Raw genomic sequence first — 15,883 nt, 5'->3', positions numbered from 1 at the left:
CGCGCTGTCTTGGTTATTCACCATTAGATTTAGTGTTAGACGATTAAAAACTTTACTACCGTTGATCTCATAACTGACAACTGACTCTTGCCGCTCAATAACTGACTCCTGTGATCCTCCTGTGATCCGCGCTGTCTTGGTGGGGGTATACGAAGGGGATGCTGACTCTTGCCGCTCAATAACTGACTCCTGTGATCCGCGCTGTCTTGGTGGGGGTATACGAAGGGGATGAGTTTCCTGTGATCCGCGCTGTCTTGGTGTGGTGGGGTATACGAAGGAGAATGCATTTTGGGTGATGGTTGTGTTTAAGCATTGGGTGATGGTTGTGTTGCTTAAAGGCGGAGCGAATACTCCATTGCTGTACATGTCTGAGGAGAATGCCTTTTGGGTGACGGTAGTGCTGCTCAAAGGCGGAGCGAATACTCCATTGGGAGGGCTATACCTGGACGGTCTACCTCTACTCAACAAATGTCTATTTCAGGTCTGGCTGTAGGTAATTCATCCACCTTAATCTGTGGTTCTTAATGCATCTGAGCAAGTCTACAAGAAAAAAGGACTCGACATTTCTCATTAGTAGACAGAAGGCAAACTCAGTAAAGAAACCATATATTTTTCACCAAAAATTATTGAGATATGTAGTTTCCAAGGAAATAGAACAATAATAATTTATATCATTGTCATTGGTAGTTCATCATTAACTCATCTCCTAGTGCCTCTGTCGCTTATTCTCTCTATGCATATTCTTCCCCCAAAAAAATGGCAACATTTTCATTTCTGAACACCAGAAAACACAAATGCAATACTCGTCGATTTTCAGCAACAAATTCCAGTTAAATTTTGATATTTTTTTTATAATAATTTCCAGTCTTCAACCTTCACACGACAAAATGAAAACAAAAAGAAATTGCAAGAATCCAAAACACAAAGGTTCTCATAATGAGAAATGATTTTTTCCATCAATCAACAGTCGCTTCGAGTAGAAATAGAAACTCAACATGAATATTTAAATAGTAAGCGAAGACAACTAAAGACTGCTGCATTTTTTATTTTCACGCAGTTTCCAATTAACTTCTGAGCTTTGTTTGGCTATGATTTCCAGTCTCAATAAAAATGAAATTGAAACAAAATTTTGCAAGAATCTGAAACAAACACGAGTTTCAAGGCCCGAATGTCTAAAGGTTTCAATAAGTAATTTGAACCTAAATTCTGCGTTTTTAACGAGCATTTCTAGCTTTAAAAAAACACTTAAAATTCTGAAGTCTCAATCAGTAATTTGATTTTAAATTTTGCATCTTTTAACAAACATTTTAGCTTCAAAAATAAGGACTAAAGTACCCTGAATCTAATAAAAGGAACTAATATTAAATACAAAATTGGTGAAGAGCTGATCACAGCAGGGGAAATTGTACCTGTACATCTAAAGTCTCAATCAGTGATTTGATTTTAAATTCTGCATCTTTTAACAAACATTTCTAGCTTCAAAAATAAGGACTAAAGTATCATGAATCTAATAAAAAGAAGTAATATTAAATACAAAATTTGTGAAGAGATGATTGTTTGTGAGATAGAGGCCACAACAGGGGCAATTGCTCTTGTTATTGAGATGCATCATGATGCCCATGTAGCAGAAGTTGTGGCCACAAGCCATGCGGAACGCGTCCTTCATCATTTGCATGCAGATAGGGCACAAAAAATCCTTGTCCACCTCCCATTTTGAGACTCTTATAAAAGCCCTTGTTTCAGATAAAATCCCTCTCCCTCGTTTCAGATTTAGCCGTCGGTGATTCATCCACCTTAATCTATAGTTCTTATCACATCTGAGCAAGTCTGCCAAAAAAAAAAGACTCGACATTTCTCATTAGTAGGCAGAAGGCAGACTCAGTAAAGAAACCATATATTTTCTTGAAAAAAAACTATATATTACTAGCGAGTTTCAGAGCTGCACGCCAGCAACAATGGTTGCGGTTGAGAATGAAAGTAATGAGATTTTGGTCCTCCTCGACAGTCCATGTCCATGTTCCTCTGTTTAGCCTATTCTTATCATAACATGATTGTCTCCGTATCTCAGAAGGTTGATAGATTTGAACTCGACACCTCTTGCAACTAGCTAGCTATATTGATTAATAGAAATTGATAACTATGCCCTGTCTCCTTTATTCCTTCTGCCCTGTGTTTTCTAGGTCATCGTGCTTCTCCCCCATGTGTTCGGCTCACAGATGCCAAGTGGGTTGCATGCAAGCCGTCAAATTTGTTTATTATATATATATATTCTATTATTTTTATGGGAAGGTTCAACCTAACACTAACACTTGTGTAGTGTATGCCCGAGTCAAAAATAGCAAAGGCTTTTTTTCATACAGAGACTCATTGGATTTCGATGTAGGCTTATGGCTTTCATTATGTTTTTCCGAGTAACTCTATTATTGCTGAAGGTATCAATGAAGAGCCAACACCAAAATAAGTTTAAGTTTTTTCATGGTCACGTAAAATTGGAATAAATTAATTAATATGGGGAAGACTATCCTAAATTAATTAATTAATAAATTTGGGGGAGGCCACATCTCTGGATATAATGGGTTTGAGTATTCGGAAGGCAATGCTCAAAATCAAGTTTTTTATTATTATTTATGGAATCAAGATTTGGTGACGTGATGACAACTGGGCTTCACAATTTCGATTATATTTTAAAAAATCTTGAATTATATTGTCAATGGTATCTGATAGAAATTGTGAATTCTGTTGATCATGGCATTTCATAGAAATCGTGACACATAGGGTAGGTGAACGAAAACAAACTGTTCAAATTTTTAAGTACGGATTGAAGTCAAGTACTGATTAAAATAGATTTTAGTTGGTATTTGAAAAAAAAAATTAAATCAATTTTCTAGTGTTGACTAATCCCTGTTTCGGTGATTGAAAATTCGGACAACTATTTTAATGGGTAATGGAAAATTTAAAAAGTTATTCAATTATGAAGGATGTATGTTATATATTATTTTGATATATTTTAGTTGGTATTTGAAATTTTTGAAAATTCTAATTTTCTAGTGTTGACTAGAATCTGTTTCAGTGATTGAATATTTAGACAACTATTTTAATGGATATTGGAAAAAAATTATTGAAACATTGGAACTATTTTAATGGGTATTAGAAAATTTGGAAAATTTTTATTTGATGATGCAGGATGTGTGTTATAGGTATTTTATGAAACCAAATTACAATTTGAATTATTTATTTTTTTTAGAATTAAGAACATGTATATATTTTAAAAGATTTGAGTATCTACATTTCTATATATTTTTCAGTAGTCAAATAATTGTTAAGAAGTTGGGTGAAAGTTATCAAAATTATTATTTTCTTATGAATGAAGTGGCAAGAAATATATCATATAAAATAATTACTACAATTTATTAACCTTAAGGAAGATTCACTACTATTAAAATGTGAAACTCATTTACAAAATGGATTGAAGTGTGATGGTGTCTTTGTCCATAGGAAGCTAGGTGAAAATCATGAGAAATGACAAAAGTTGAAATTGACTCTCTTACTTCATTATAAAATGGTTTGAAGTGTGGTGGTGCCTTTGGCCCTAAAAATCTAGGTGAAAAACACGAGAAATTACTGATGGTGAACATTGACTCCCTTACTTCATTATATTGGAATAGGAAAATGTGAAACTTTTAACAAGTTATACTTCATCTACTAGCACACAAATACAAATTCTAAGCATGTCGATCAACATATAGAGTATCCTCCAAATGGACATATCTAACATGTCCAAACAATAAACACATCAACAAAATCGTGCGTGTGCTGGTTCTCACCCTACACACAAGGAGAAACTGCCAGAGTTAAGGAAACATTTTGAGGAGCAAACCATCATGCCATCTATGTTTGCAACTAGCTCGTTCTTGACGGTTTTTTCTGTAGATTTGTCACTTTCCCTAATTGTTTTTATATGGGATGTTTTTCTTTTCAATAACCGACTTATCTCATAACTGACTCTTGCGGCTCAACTAACTGGCTTATTAATTTTTCAGTTTGCGCAGAGGTCTCTCCACAATGTGTTGAAGGCATATGCGGTGTATGACAACGAGGTGGGGTATACGCAGGGGATGAGTTTCATAGCAGGCGTGCTTCTGCTGTACATGTCTGAGGAAAATGTGTTTTGGGTGATGGAGGAGAATTTGTTTTGGGTGATCATGAGCTTTGCGTTGGTGGGTAATGGTCAATTACAAGTACAGGAAAATTTGAAATAATCGGCTGGTTACATGCATACAACTATGTTTCAGAAGGCCATAGGAATCCTTACGTCAAAACATTGAACAGGTATATTTGGATGCATTCTTGATAAGCATAATTAAAAGGCTTCTTGAAAACGGTTAAAAGTGCTAATAGCATGATCTCAAGATTTTGCTGATCTGTAAAGTTTTGGAGAAAATACTTGTACTGGCTGAACAAATTTTCGATCTGTAAAGTTTTGGAGAAAATACTTGTACTGGCTGAACAAATTTTCACTCACGAAACCTGCCATTTCTATTATTTTTCAATCAAGAAACCTGTCATTTCAATTATTTTGCAAAAGGGTTAAAACTGCTGGTGACATAATTTAAATTTTTTCAGAAATTACTTGTACACAATTTATTCAGGAAAGATCCTGTCACGTCATTAAGCATGGACGCCATTAGTAGGATTTCTGGAAGCTTATGAGAGTCCTATATGGAGATCCGTTTCTGTCTTGTCAACATCAAATTAATGATTGTAGAGTATTCGGAAAAAAGTTGATTATACTATGAACCTTGTAAGTTGTTATTTCCTACAGTTTCGCTAGAGATTGTTGGTATCACGCTCCTTGTTATGTACCTCGTTTTAGATATTCCTCGATGTCATCTCAATATAAGCCAAAAATAAGCTCGTACGGTGAAATTGCAAAATACGTTGCATTTGAGCGTTGATACTGATTATGATCTCTTTTATAGCATGTAAATTTTTTAGCTATCAACTTCTCTATGTGGGATATTTACATTGTGATATTTGGCAGTAATAATGATTATCTATCTATAAGGTTGATAATACCATTTTAAAAGAAATTGGAAATCAAAATGGAATTTTTCTATCCTCCATGATATGCAGTATTTAATACTACGGTGGGTTGTATACAGTTTTTTAAATCTAAAAGCTATTGACCATTGAAATTAACACACCAATATATTGTGCAACGGGATTTTATCTGTTAGATATAGAATTCTACTTTAATTTCAATTTGCAAATCCAATCGTTTGTATATCACCCAATAAAAGGAAATTTATTGAAATGACAAGCTTGATGGGTAATCATGTGCAATCTAAGCACCCTAGGAGTTTTACATGGTGTTGAATCCATATATAGTAAAAAAACTAGTTTAAATAAGACAAATCAAGATTTCACCTCAATTTTTCCTGAACAATTCTTTTTATCCACAATCAACAATCAACAGAATACTAAATTTTTAACATTCCATTCAATATATAACATAGATTCAGGTGGGAGCTAAGAACACATAATCATTTAATTTAATTATTAGATAACTTTTTTCCCTTTCCATTTTTATTAAAATCAAATCATAATTTCTTCCAAACATAAGTTTAACTCTATTAACTTAATTTTTTAAAACCCTAAAATATATTTATACATTCGAAAAACATCTTAAAATTCTCCACAAAATTACATATAATAATATTATTAACAATGTCATATTGTATGGTTACAGAGCAAGGTCAATTAACCAAGTACGAATGTCCCAGGTTCAAATCCATTGAACCATGTGTCATGGTCATGGTAAGCTGGGTTTAAATATGTTATTATCATCAAAATCAAAATAATTGCAGATATTTTTATTTTTACTTTCCACGTTGAAGCGCCCAACTGGGCTCAATGTGTCTGATGAAGGGAATTGTCATGGTCATGGTAAGCTGGGTTTAAATCTGTTATTATCATCAAAATCAAAATAATTGCAGTTGAAGCGCCCAACCGGGCTCAATGTGTCTGATGAAGGGAATTGTCATGGTCATGGTAAGCTGGGTTTAAATCTGTTATTATCATCAAAATCAAAATAATTGCAGATATTTTTATTTTTACCTTCCATGGTGAAGCAAAACATTTTGTATTTGATATCGACATATATGTTTTTAGCATAATGTACCTATAGTTTCAAAATTGAATATAGTATAATTTTAATTATTATATATTTTTAATATAAAAATATAATAATTTTATTAATACTTGTAAAATTATTAAAAATATATTAATAATAAATATAAATATTATAATAATAATAATAGAATTAAATTAAATGTCAAATTTATAGATAAGAGATATTTTTTTTGTGTGTGAAAACGAAGAGGGTCGGCTTTGCAAGGTATGCTATGACAAGATTGTAACTCAAGCTCCTCGTGGAGGACGTGTGCCCCACACATGGTGTTCCCTCTAAATTTTCACATACAAATGGGCAGCATTCTTGAAAGAAATTTCATAAAATAGTTCATCAATCTTGTTCTGGGGTCTGACATTGGCTTAATTTGATCAACGCCCTTCATCTGCACTCCTGAGATAGGGACGCTGTAGAGAATTATGAGCGTTGTGTGGTGTCATTTGTGTGGCGCCCCACACATGGTGTTCCCTCTGCACGCCCCACACATGGTGTTCCCTCTAGACTGGTTCCCTTGAAGGAGTACATTTGAGTAAATCATTGAATTATCTTTAAACATTTTATGTTTAGGAATTATTTTGAATTTAATCAAATAGAACATCGAATGCTAACGGGTGATGATTTAATCCGATATAATGTTTGAGAAATAGCTATTATTCTCCCGGTCTTCTATAAAGTGAAGCCCTCGGGGGTCAGGGGGACGGGCAAAGATAAAGATGAACCGTACGCTAAAGCAGTGCCACATGATTGCCCAGGGCCAATATCAAACGGGCATGTCATTTTGAGGTTTAGATCGTTCTAAAATTGCACATGTCCTCAGCCATAGAAATAAACTTGTCCCAGCATGCTAACCTTCTTATTACATGCAATATAAGAATTGCTCATAATGAGTTGTTAGGGATAGAAGCATGAGCATGATAATGAACCCAGGACCGTCGGTTGTAGGTGCACATTTCATAGTATGGATTTAATGTTTCAATCCCTTTATCACTTCTATCTGAAATTCAATTCATCGTATCTACTTAAAGTATTCACTTCTATCTGAATTATGAGCATAATCAAAACATATCTCAATAGCTATATTATGTGAAGCAAATTGGAAAGATGATTCTCTATAACTACATAAAAATGGAAAAAACCACAGCTTGAAGGACTGAATATAAAAACATTAGTTTATAAATATTGGTTTAGTGGATTGACATTAAATAAAAAAAATATTAGTTTATAAATATTAGTTTAGTGGATTGACGTTGTAAAATTTACACGTAGTGCTAATGATTTGACTTCCTTCGCATTTAAAACTACGAAACAGACCAAAGCGGAGACTAACACGTAAGTTTGTTACGCCTTTTTAGTAGCAGCCTAACGTTTCTAGCCCTGTTCAAGCACGTGCGGCTTCCTTTCTTGCACTTGATCCTATGGCATGGTAAATAAGCTCTGCTTTTCTCCATGGAAAATAATATTTACTCTGCTATAGGATTTTGTATGTGGTTTAGGATATTAAATGTATGTGGTTGGGCTGTAAGCATATACAATTAAAGTTACACCAATATAAATTTAACAGTGCGTATATATAGCCCAACCGGGCATGGTAAATAAGCTTGACCTTTCTCAATGTTTCTGATGGAAGGAATTGTCATGGTCATCAAAATCAAAATAATTGCAGATATTTTTATTTTTGAACATGTATATTGGTGTGTTATACTTTGAATAATATATGAGATAACATTATCACTGCTGAGATAAGGTAAATACACCCTCTAATCAGGTTGCCTGAATCTCCCTCGTGTAGAATGGTTTCCACTAGGTGTACTCTATTACTGTTGGAAACTGATGTTGATTGTCCCCATAGAGGCCAGAGTTGGGCTAGAGTAGGACCTTGAAGGAAACTCATAGCCATTGCACAAATTTACTTGAACCACTCTAATAGAAATTGAAGACTTAAGAATATACTATATTCCATATGAATACCATGGACAAAACCATAGATTCTCATTAGCCCAAAAACAACTAATAACTTTATCTAATCAAGTTTAATTTTACCTGAACCACTCTAACACAAATTGAATATTGGAGTGTATAAAAAAACACCGAATTGAATATTTGAGAATATAACAAACCACCCACCTTCCCAAACGCAACGTGTCTCCCAGAACTATAGATGATAAAATTGCTGAGCACATGGTAGACACTGTGTTGAATACTGTAATGAATACTGGCCCTTGTTTCCACAAACACCATAACTGTAATGGAAATGCCATTGCATTGAATATGATTCCCTGCCAAATTGAATTAATCTTCCACAAATCAGCTTAACCACCTAAGAAAAATTTAAGTTATTCATGGCTGGGAAAATTGAGGAAGAACATCATTCATGTATGTAGACTTACTGTAGTGAACACAGTCAAAATATTAGCCCTATCCAGTATCCATGATGTTGGAATGATGCCCCTGTCTAGAATGGCTATTAGGAGAGCAGTTTGGATGGAGCCTAGAATGGCAGTAATTGATGTAAGGGATAGTGTGGCTGGAAACTTCTTCATTGTCTCAACATGCACATGAAATTATAATCATATATTTGATTGGGTGGGGAGCTTTGAAACTTCTAAACATAAGTTTAGGGTATCAATTTAATATGCAAGGTGGTATTGAAATGACAAGCTTGATGGGTAATCATGTGCAATCTAAGCACCCTAGGAGTTTTACATGGTGCTGAATCCATATATAGTAAAAAAACTAGTTTAAATAAGACAAATCAAGATTTCACCTCAATTTTTCTTGAACAATTCTTTTTATCCACAATCAACAATCAACAAAATACTAATTTTTTAACATTCCATTCAATATATGACATAGATTCAGGTGGGAGCTAAGAACACATAATCATTTAATTTAATTATTAGATAATTTTTTTCCCTTTCCATTTTTATTAAAATCAAATCATAATTTCTTCCAAACATAAGTTTAACTCTATTAACTTAATTTTTTAAAACCCTAAAATATATTTATACATTCGAAAAACATCTTAAAATTCTCCACAAAATTACATATAATAATGTTATTAACAATGTCATATTGTATGGTTACACAACAAGGTCAATTAACCAAGTATTATGCAAAACGAATGTCCCAGGTTCAAATCCATAAAAATGGAAAAAACCACAACTTGAAGGACTGAATATAAAAACATTAGTTTATAAATATTGGTTTAGTGGATTGACATTAAATAAAAAAAAACATTAGTTTATAATATTAGTTTAGTGGATTGGCGTTGTAAAATTTACACGTAGTGCTAATGATTTGACTTCCTTCGCATTTAAAACTACGGAACAGACCAAAGCGGAGACTAACACGTAAGTTTGTTACGCCTTTTTAGTAGCAGCCTAACGTTTCTAGCCCTGTTCAAGCACGTGCGGCTTCCTTTCTTGCACTTGATCCTATGGCATGGTAAATAAGCTCTGCTTTTCTCCATGGCAAATAATATTTACTCTGCTATAGGGTTTTGTATTAAATGTATGTGGTTTAGGATATTAAATGTGGTTGGGCTGTAAGCATATACAATTAAAGTTATACCAATATAAATTTAACAGTGCGTATATATAGCCCAACCGGGCAAGGTAAATAAGCTTGACCTTTCTCAATGTGTCTGATGGAGGGAATTGTCATGGTCAGCCTGGTAAGCTGGGTTTAAATCTGTTGTTATCATCAAAATCAAAATAATTGCAGATATTTTTATTTTTACTTTCCACGTTGAAGCAAAACGTTGAAGCAAAACATTTTGTATTTGATATGGACATATATGTTTTTAGCATAATGTACCTATAGTTTCAAAATTGAATATAGTATAATTTTAATTATTATATATTTTTAATATAAAAATATAATAATTTTATTAATACTTGTAAAATTATTAAAAGTATATTAATAATAAATATAAAAATAATAATAATAATAATAGAATTAATCCAGACAACCCATTGTGAATGGCTTGGTCATTTTTATTGTGAATGGCTTGGTCATTTTTATTGTTAGCGTGAACGAAGAGGGTCGGCTTTGCAAGGTATGCTATGAGAAAGGGAATTTCACTCAATTATGGATGTAGTAACTTAAAAAGTTGACGAAAACTAATATCACTCAATTTATAGATGTCAAAAGTTAAAAGGATGATGAAAACTAATACCCCATCATACTTATTCAATGATATTTGGTATAATGTAACTCTTACTTTAAGCAAAACATTTTGTATTTGATATCGACATATATATTTTTAGCATAATGTACCTATAGTTTCAAAATTGAATATAGAATAATTTTAATTATTATATATTTTTAATATAAAAATATAATAATTTTATTAATACTTATAAAATTATTAAAAGTATATTAATAATAAATATAAATATAATAATAATAATAATAGAATTAAATTAAATGTCAAATTTATATATAAGAGATATTTTTTTGTGTGTGAAAACGAAGAGGGTCGGCTTTGCAAGGTATGCTATGACAAGATTGTAACTCAAGCTCCTGGTGGAGGACGTGTGCCCCACACATGGTGTTCCCTCTCAATTTTCACATACAAATGGGCGGCATTCTTGAAAGAAATTTCATAAAATAGTTCATCAATCTTGTTCTGGGGTCTGACATTGGCTTAATTCGATCAACGCCCTTCATCTGCACTCCTGAGCTAGGGACGCTGTAGAGACTTATGAGGGTTGTGTGGTGTCATTTGTGTGGTGCCCCACACATGGCGTTCCCTCTGCACTGCTCAGCTAGGGACGTTGTAGAGACTTATGAGAACAATTGCTGGTTGTGTGGTGTCATTTGTGTGGTGTCATTATCAGACTGGTTCCCTCGAAGGAGTACATTTGAGTAAATCATTGAATTATCTTTAAACATTTTATGTTTAGGAATTATTTTGAATTTAATCAAATAGAACATCGAATGCTAACGGGTGATGATTTAATCCGATATAATGTTTGAGAAATAGCTACTATTCTCCCGGTATTCTATAAAGTGAAGCCCTCGGGGGTCAGGGGGACGGGCAAAGATAAAGATGAACCGTACGCTAAAGCAGTGCCACATGATTGGCATGTCATTTTGAGGTTTAGCTCGTTCTAAAATTGCACATGTCCTCAGCCATAGAAATAAACTTGTCCCAGCATGCTAACCTTCTTATTACATGCAATATAAGAATTGCTCATCATGAGTTGTTAGGGATAGAAGCATGAGCATGATAATGAACCCAGGACCATCGATTGTAGGTGCATATTTCATAGTATGGATTTAACGCTTCAATCCCTTTATCACTTCTATCTGAAATTCAATTCATCGTATCTACTTAAAGTATTCACTTCTATCTGAATTATGAGCATAATCAAAACATATCTCAATAGCTATATTATGTGAAGCAAATTGGAAAGATGATTCTCTATAACTACATAAAAATGGAAAAAACCACAGCTTGAAGGATTGAATATAAAAACATTAGTTTATAAATATTGGTTTAGTGGATTGACATTAAATAAAAAAAATATTAGTTTATAAATATTAGTTTAGTGGATTGACGTTGTAAAATTTACACGTAGTGCTAATGATTTGACTTCCTTCGCATTTAAAACTACGGAACAGACCAAAGCAGAGACTAACACGTAAGTTTGTTACGCCTTTTTAGTAGCAGCCTAACGTTTCTAGCCCTGTTCAAGCACGTGCGGCTTCCTTTCTTGCACTTGATCCTATGGCATGGTAAATAAGCTCTGCTTTTCTCCATGGCAAATAATATTTACTCTGCTATAGGATTTTGTATGTGGTTTAGGATATTAAATGTATGTGGTTTAGGATATTAAATGTGGTTGGGTTGTAAGCATATACAATTAAAGTTATACCAATATAAATTTAACAGTGTGTATATATAGCCCAACCGGGCATGGTAAATAAGCTTGACCTTTCTCAATGTGTCTGATGGAGGGAATTGTCATGGTCAGCCTGGTAAGCTGGGTTTAAATCTGTTATTATCATCAAAATCAAAATAATTGCAGATATTTTTATTTTTGAACATGTATATTGGTGTGTTATACTTTGAATAATATATGAGATAACATTATCACTGCTGAGATAAGGTAAATACACCCTCTAATCTGGTTGCCTGAATCTCCCTCATGTAGAATGGTTTCCACTAGGTGTACTGTATTAGTGTTGGAAACTGATGTTGATTGTCCCCACAGAGGCCAGAGTTGGGCTAGAGTAGGACCTTGAAGGAAACTCATAGCCATTGCACAAATTTACTTGAACCACTCTAATAGAAATTGAAGACTTAAGAATATACTATATTCCATATGAATACCATGGACAAAACCATAGATTCTCATTAGCCCAAAAACAACTAATAACTTTATCTAATCAAGTTTAATTTTACCTGAACCACTCTAACACAAATTGAATATTGGAGTGTATAAAAAGACACCGAATTGAATATTTGAGAATATAACAAACCACCCACCTTCCCAAATGCAACGTGTCTCCCAGAACTATAGATGATAAAATTGCTGAGCACACGGTAGACACTGGGTTGAATACTGTAATGAATACTGGCCCTTGTTTCAACAAACACCATAACTGTAATGGAAATGCCATTGCATTGAATATGATTCCCTGCCAAATTGAATTAATCTTCCACAAATCAGCTTAACCACCTAACAAAAATTTAAGTTATTCATGGCTGGGAAAATTGAGGAAGAACATCATTCATGTATGTAGACTTACTGTAGTGAACACAGTCAAAATATTAGCCCTATCCAGTATCCATGATGTTGGAATGATGCCCCTGTCAAGAATGGCTATTAGGAGAGCAGTTTGGATGGAGCCTAGAATGGCAGTAATTGATGTTAGGGATAGTGTGGCTGGAAACTTCTTCATTGTCTCAACATGCACATGAAATTATAATCATATATTTGATTGGGTGGGGAGCTTTGAAACTTCTAAATACAGAAAAGGGTTATAATTGGGTATCAATTTAATATGCAAGGTGGTAGGGAGACCTGCAATATCATGGTAGTGGATAACATTATCACTGTTGAGATAAGGTAAATACACCCTCTAATCTGGTTGCCTGAATCTCCCTCGTGTAGAATGGTTTCCACTAGGTGTACTGTATTAGTGTTGGAAACTGATGTTGATTGTCCCCACAGAGGCCAGAGTTGGGCTAGAGTAGGACCTTGAAGGAAACTCATAGCCATTGCTCCACCCACACAAATTACAGTTCCCAGAATTTTGGCTCTTTTGCGAATACACATAACGTCTACTTTCTCCATCCTACATATTTGACACTCACATTAGATTTTGGTCACAATAAATATAAATGATATAATTAACTCCAAATGAATGCATCATATAGGTGAGAAATTATAAGCTCAAAATAATTTTTTGACCATTAGTAACCTAAATCAAAATAAATTGTTCAAAGTTTCATTTCATTAACCTAAATGAAAGAATCTCCTCCAAATTTCAACTATGTGAACAATAATAATCTCCTTCTAGTTTAAACAGTTATAAGATAAACAATAGAAAATCTTTTAGCTTTTTAATAACTTCAACTACATGTAACTTCAATCATTAACATTCACTACCAAAATACAAACAATTTATATTTCATTAATCACACATTCAAATGATTAACCACACATTCAAAGTGAGTGTTGAGTTCTTGATTAACCACACATTCATGTAAATGATTCATATTTGATTAACCACACATTCAAAGCACATTCATGCATCCACAAATTCAAATGATTAACAACACATTCAAAGTGAGTGTTGAGTACCTGATTAACCACACATTCATGCAAACAATTCATATCTGATTAACCACACATTCAAAGCACATTCATGCAAACGATTCATATTTGATTAACCACACATTCAAAGAACATTCATGCTAATTAGCCACACATTAAAAGCACATTCATGCAAATGATTCATCACTCAATCCAGAGTTAAGGTTTATAGCCACTCACTTATGGATCAAAAGCATGATGAATTAGTAAACTCTTAGTTGTTGGATGTAAAAAACAGGATTCAAATCTATTCTACATGTTAATGGGTATTTCTATCAATCTAATACATAGATGAAGTTTATAAACACCACTAATGGATCAAAATCAGTTACACATGCCAAGGGGAATCAAGTGCCATATATTTCAACTCAAAATCTCTTATCAACAAACTTTGTATTTCAGAGCTTTTCAACTGCAACTAGGAATAGCTGCTATAGTAGAAAATATTTCCCCTCTTTATATTTGGTGACTCACTACAACATAAAGAGCAAACTCCATTGTTGTTGCAGGGCTTCAAATCTGGGGAAAAGAGTTAGACAAATGAGCAAATGATTTGGACAACAGATCTATGGATCCCATGCTTTCATCCATAATGATTTAATTTCTGCATCACTGAATTTGTAATGAAAGAAACTCAAGCCCATTTGATCTGCAAGTCATTCATTGTGCTCTCAAACGATTTGCAGTCGCGAGAGAAGAGGAAGAGGAAACAACAGAGTGGTTGAATGATTTAGGGGATCCTAACACTGATCTGATGGATTGGGCGAGGGAAGAGGCAATGGCTGCCTTCACCTGCCCTCTTTTGGGGATGTTCCTCCTCGAACGAGTAACAGTAGTTGTAGGTATCTTGGTATTTATTTTTTGGACTGAATTCAATGAATTAAGCGATTAAGGAAGATAACAGGAAGTGAATACTTGAAATATTGAATGAACGGAGTACAGAAGCAAGGGAGAGAGGGTTTAGAGAAATGAGATGATAACGAGTATTTAAGCCTTTTTTAGACTTTACCCTACTCTGCTAACTAGCACACCCTTCACATGCTAGGCTGTATTACAAATAAGTCAGAGTGCAGAGGATAAATTGAGGAAGTAGTCTGCAATCCCTTGGCGACTGTTTTTAGCTCTGATTATTCCGTTCATGAAATAAACTAGCATAGATTTAGATTTATTAACACTGAGAATATTATTCAATGACATTGAATATTGACCTCATTTTATTTAATAATCATGGACATCTTTCCCAGGCTTGTTATAGAGCAGCTACCTTTTTTGTGTACAATGTTAAAGAAAATGCAGATTACTTTGCAAAAACACTCAAATTCCATGAATTTTAATTCACAAAAGACCAAACCTTTCTTATGTACAATGTTAAAGAAAATGCAGATTACTTTGCAAAAACACTCAAATTGCATGAATTTTAATTCACAAAAGACCAAAACCTCGGTTATTTTAGTAGTAAGTTCAATCCAAGTAAAACCCAGATTTATTACCAATCCAACCTGGGCTATAATTAGCACAAACTCATCTGAGGGTTTAGGGAATCTGAAGTTGATGTCACACTTGGGTTTGAATGGGCTTGTAATAATGTGTATATATTCAATGCACCTTTATATACAATCTAGATTCCATACATCATCACATAGGCACATTCCTATAAAAGATTTCATATCTCATTTCCCCTCCAAACTTTAGACTGCGCCTTGTTTCTCTCCCTTGTAACTTCATTTCCATTCATTCCAATTTCATTTTAACACAACTCACATGCAAAATATTACAAATAAATTTCCACACTTAATTTACATATTACAAATCCTAACAAAATATACATTTTGTAGGTTCATTACTGCTTCTTCAGGTCTTCGAT

At 33.6% G+C, this 15,883-nt stretch overlaps 1 long non-coding RNA gene across 1 annotated transcript; it reads right to left on the bottom strand.

Annotated features, from left to right (window-relative positions):
* Window positions 1-1,604: 1,604 nt before the first annotated feature.
* Window positions 1,605-2,210, bottom strand: LOC149172278 (uncharacterized). Its single transcript, XR_016259627.1, has 2 exons — window positions 1,925-2,210; window positions 1,605-1,827 (listed from the first exon to the last, which is right to left on the bottom strand). It is a non-coding gene; the product is annotated as an uncharacterized LOC149172278 (long non-coding RNA).
* Between the last annotated feature and the right edge of the window lie 13,673 nt (window positions 2,211-15,883).

The sequence above is a fragment of the Pinus tabuliformis genome, chromosome 4_2 (genome assembly GCF_031772625.1).
Source record: "Pinus tabuliformis cultivar Carrire ecotype Pingquan chromosome 4_2, CPIR1, whole genome shotgun sequence".
Taxonomy (NCBI): Eukaryota; Viridiplantae; Streptophyta; class Pinopsida; order Pinales; family Pinaceae; genus Pinus; species Pinus tabuliformis.
Note: the sequence above shows the minus strand (reverse complement) of the source record. Positions and strands in the feature narration are given on the sequence as shown.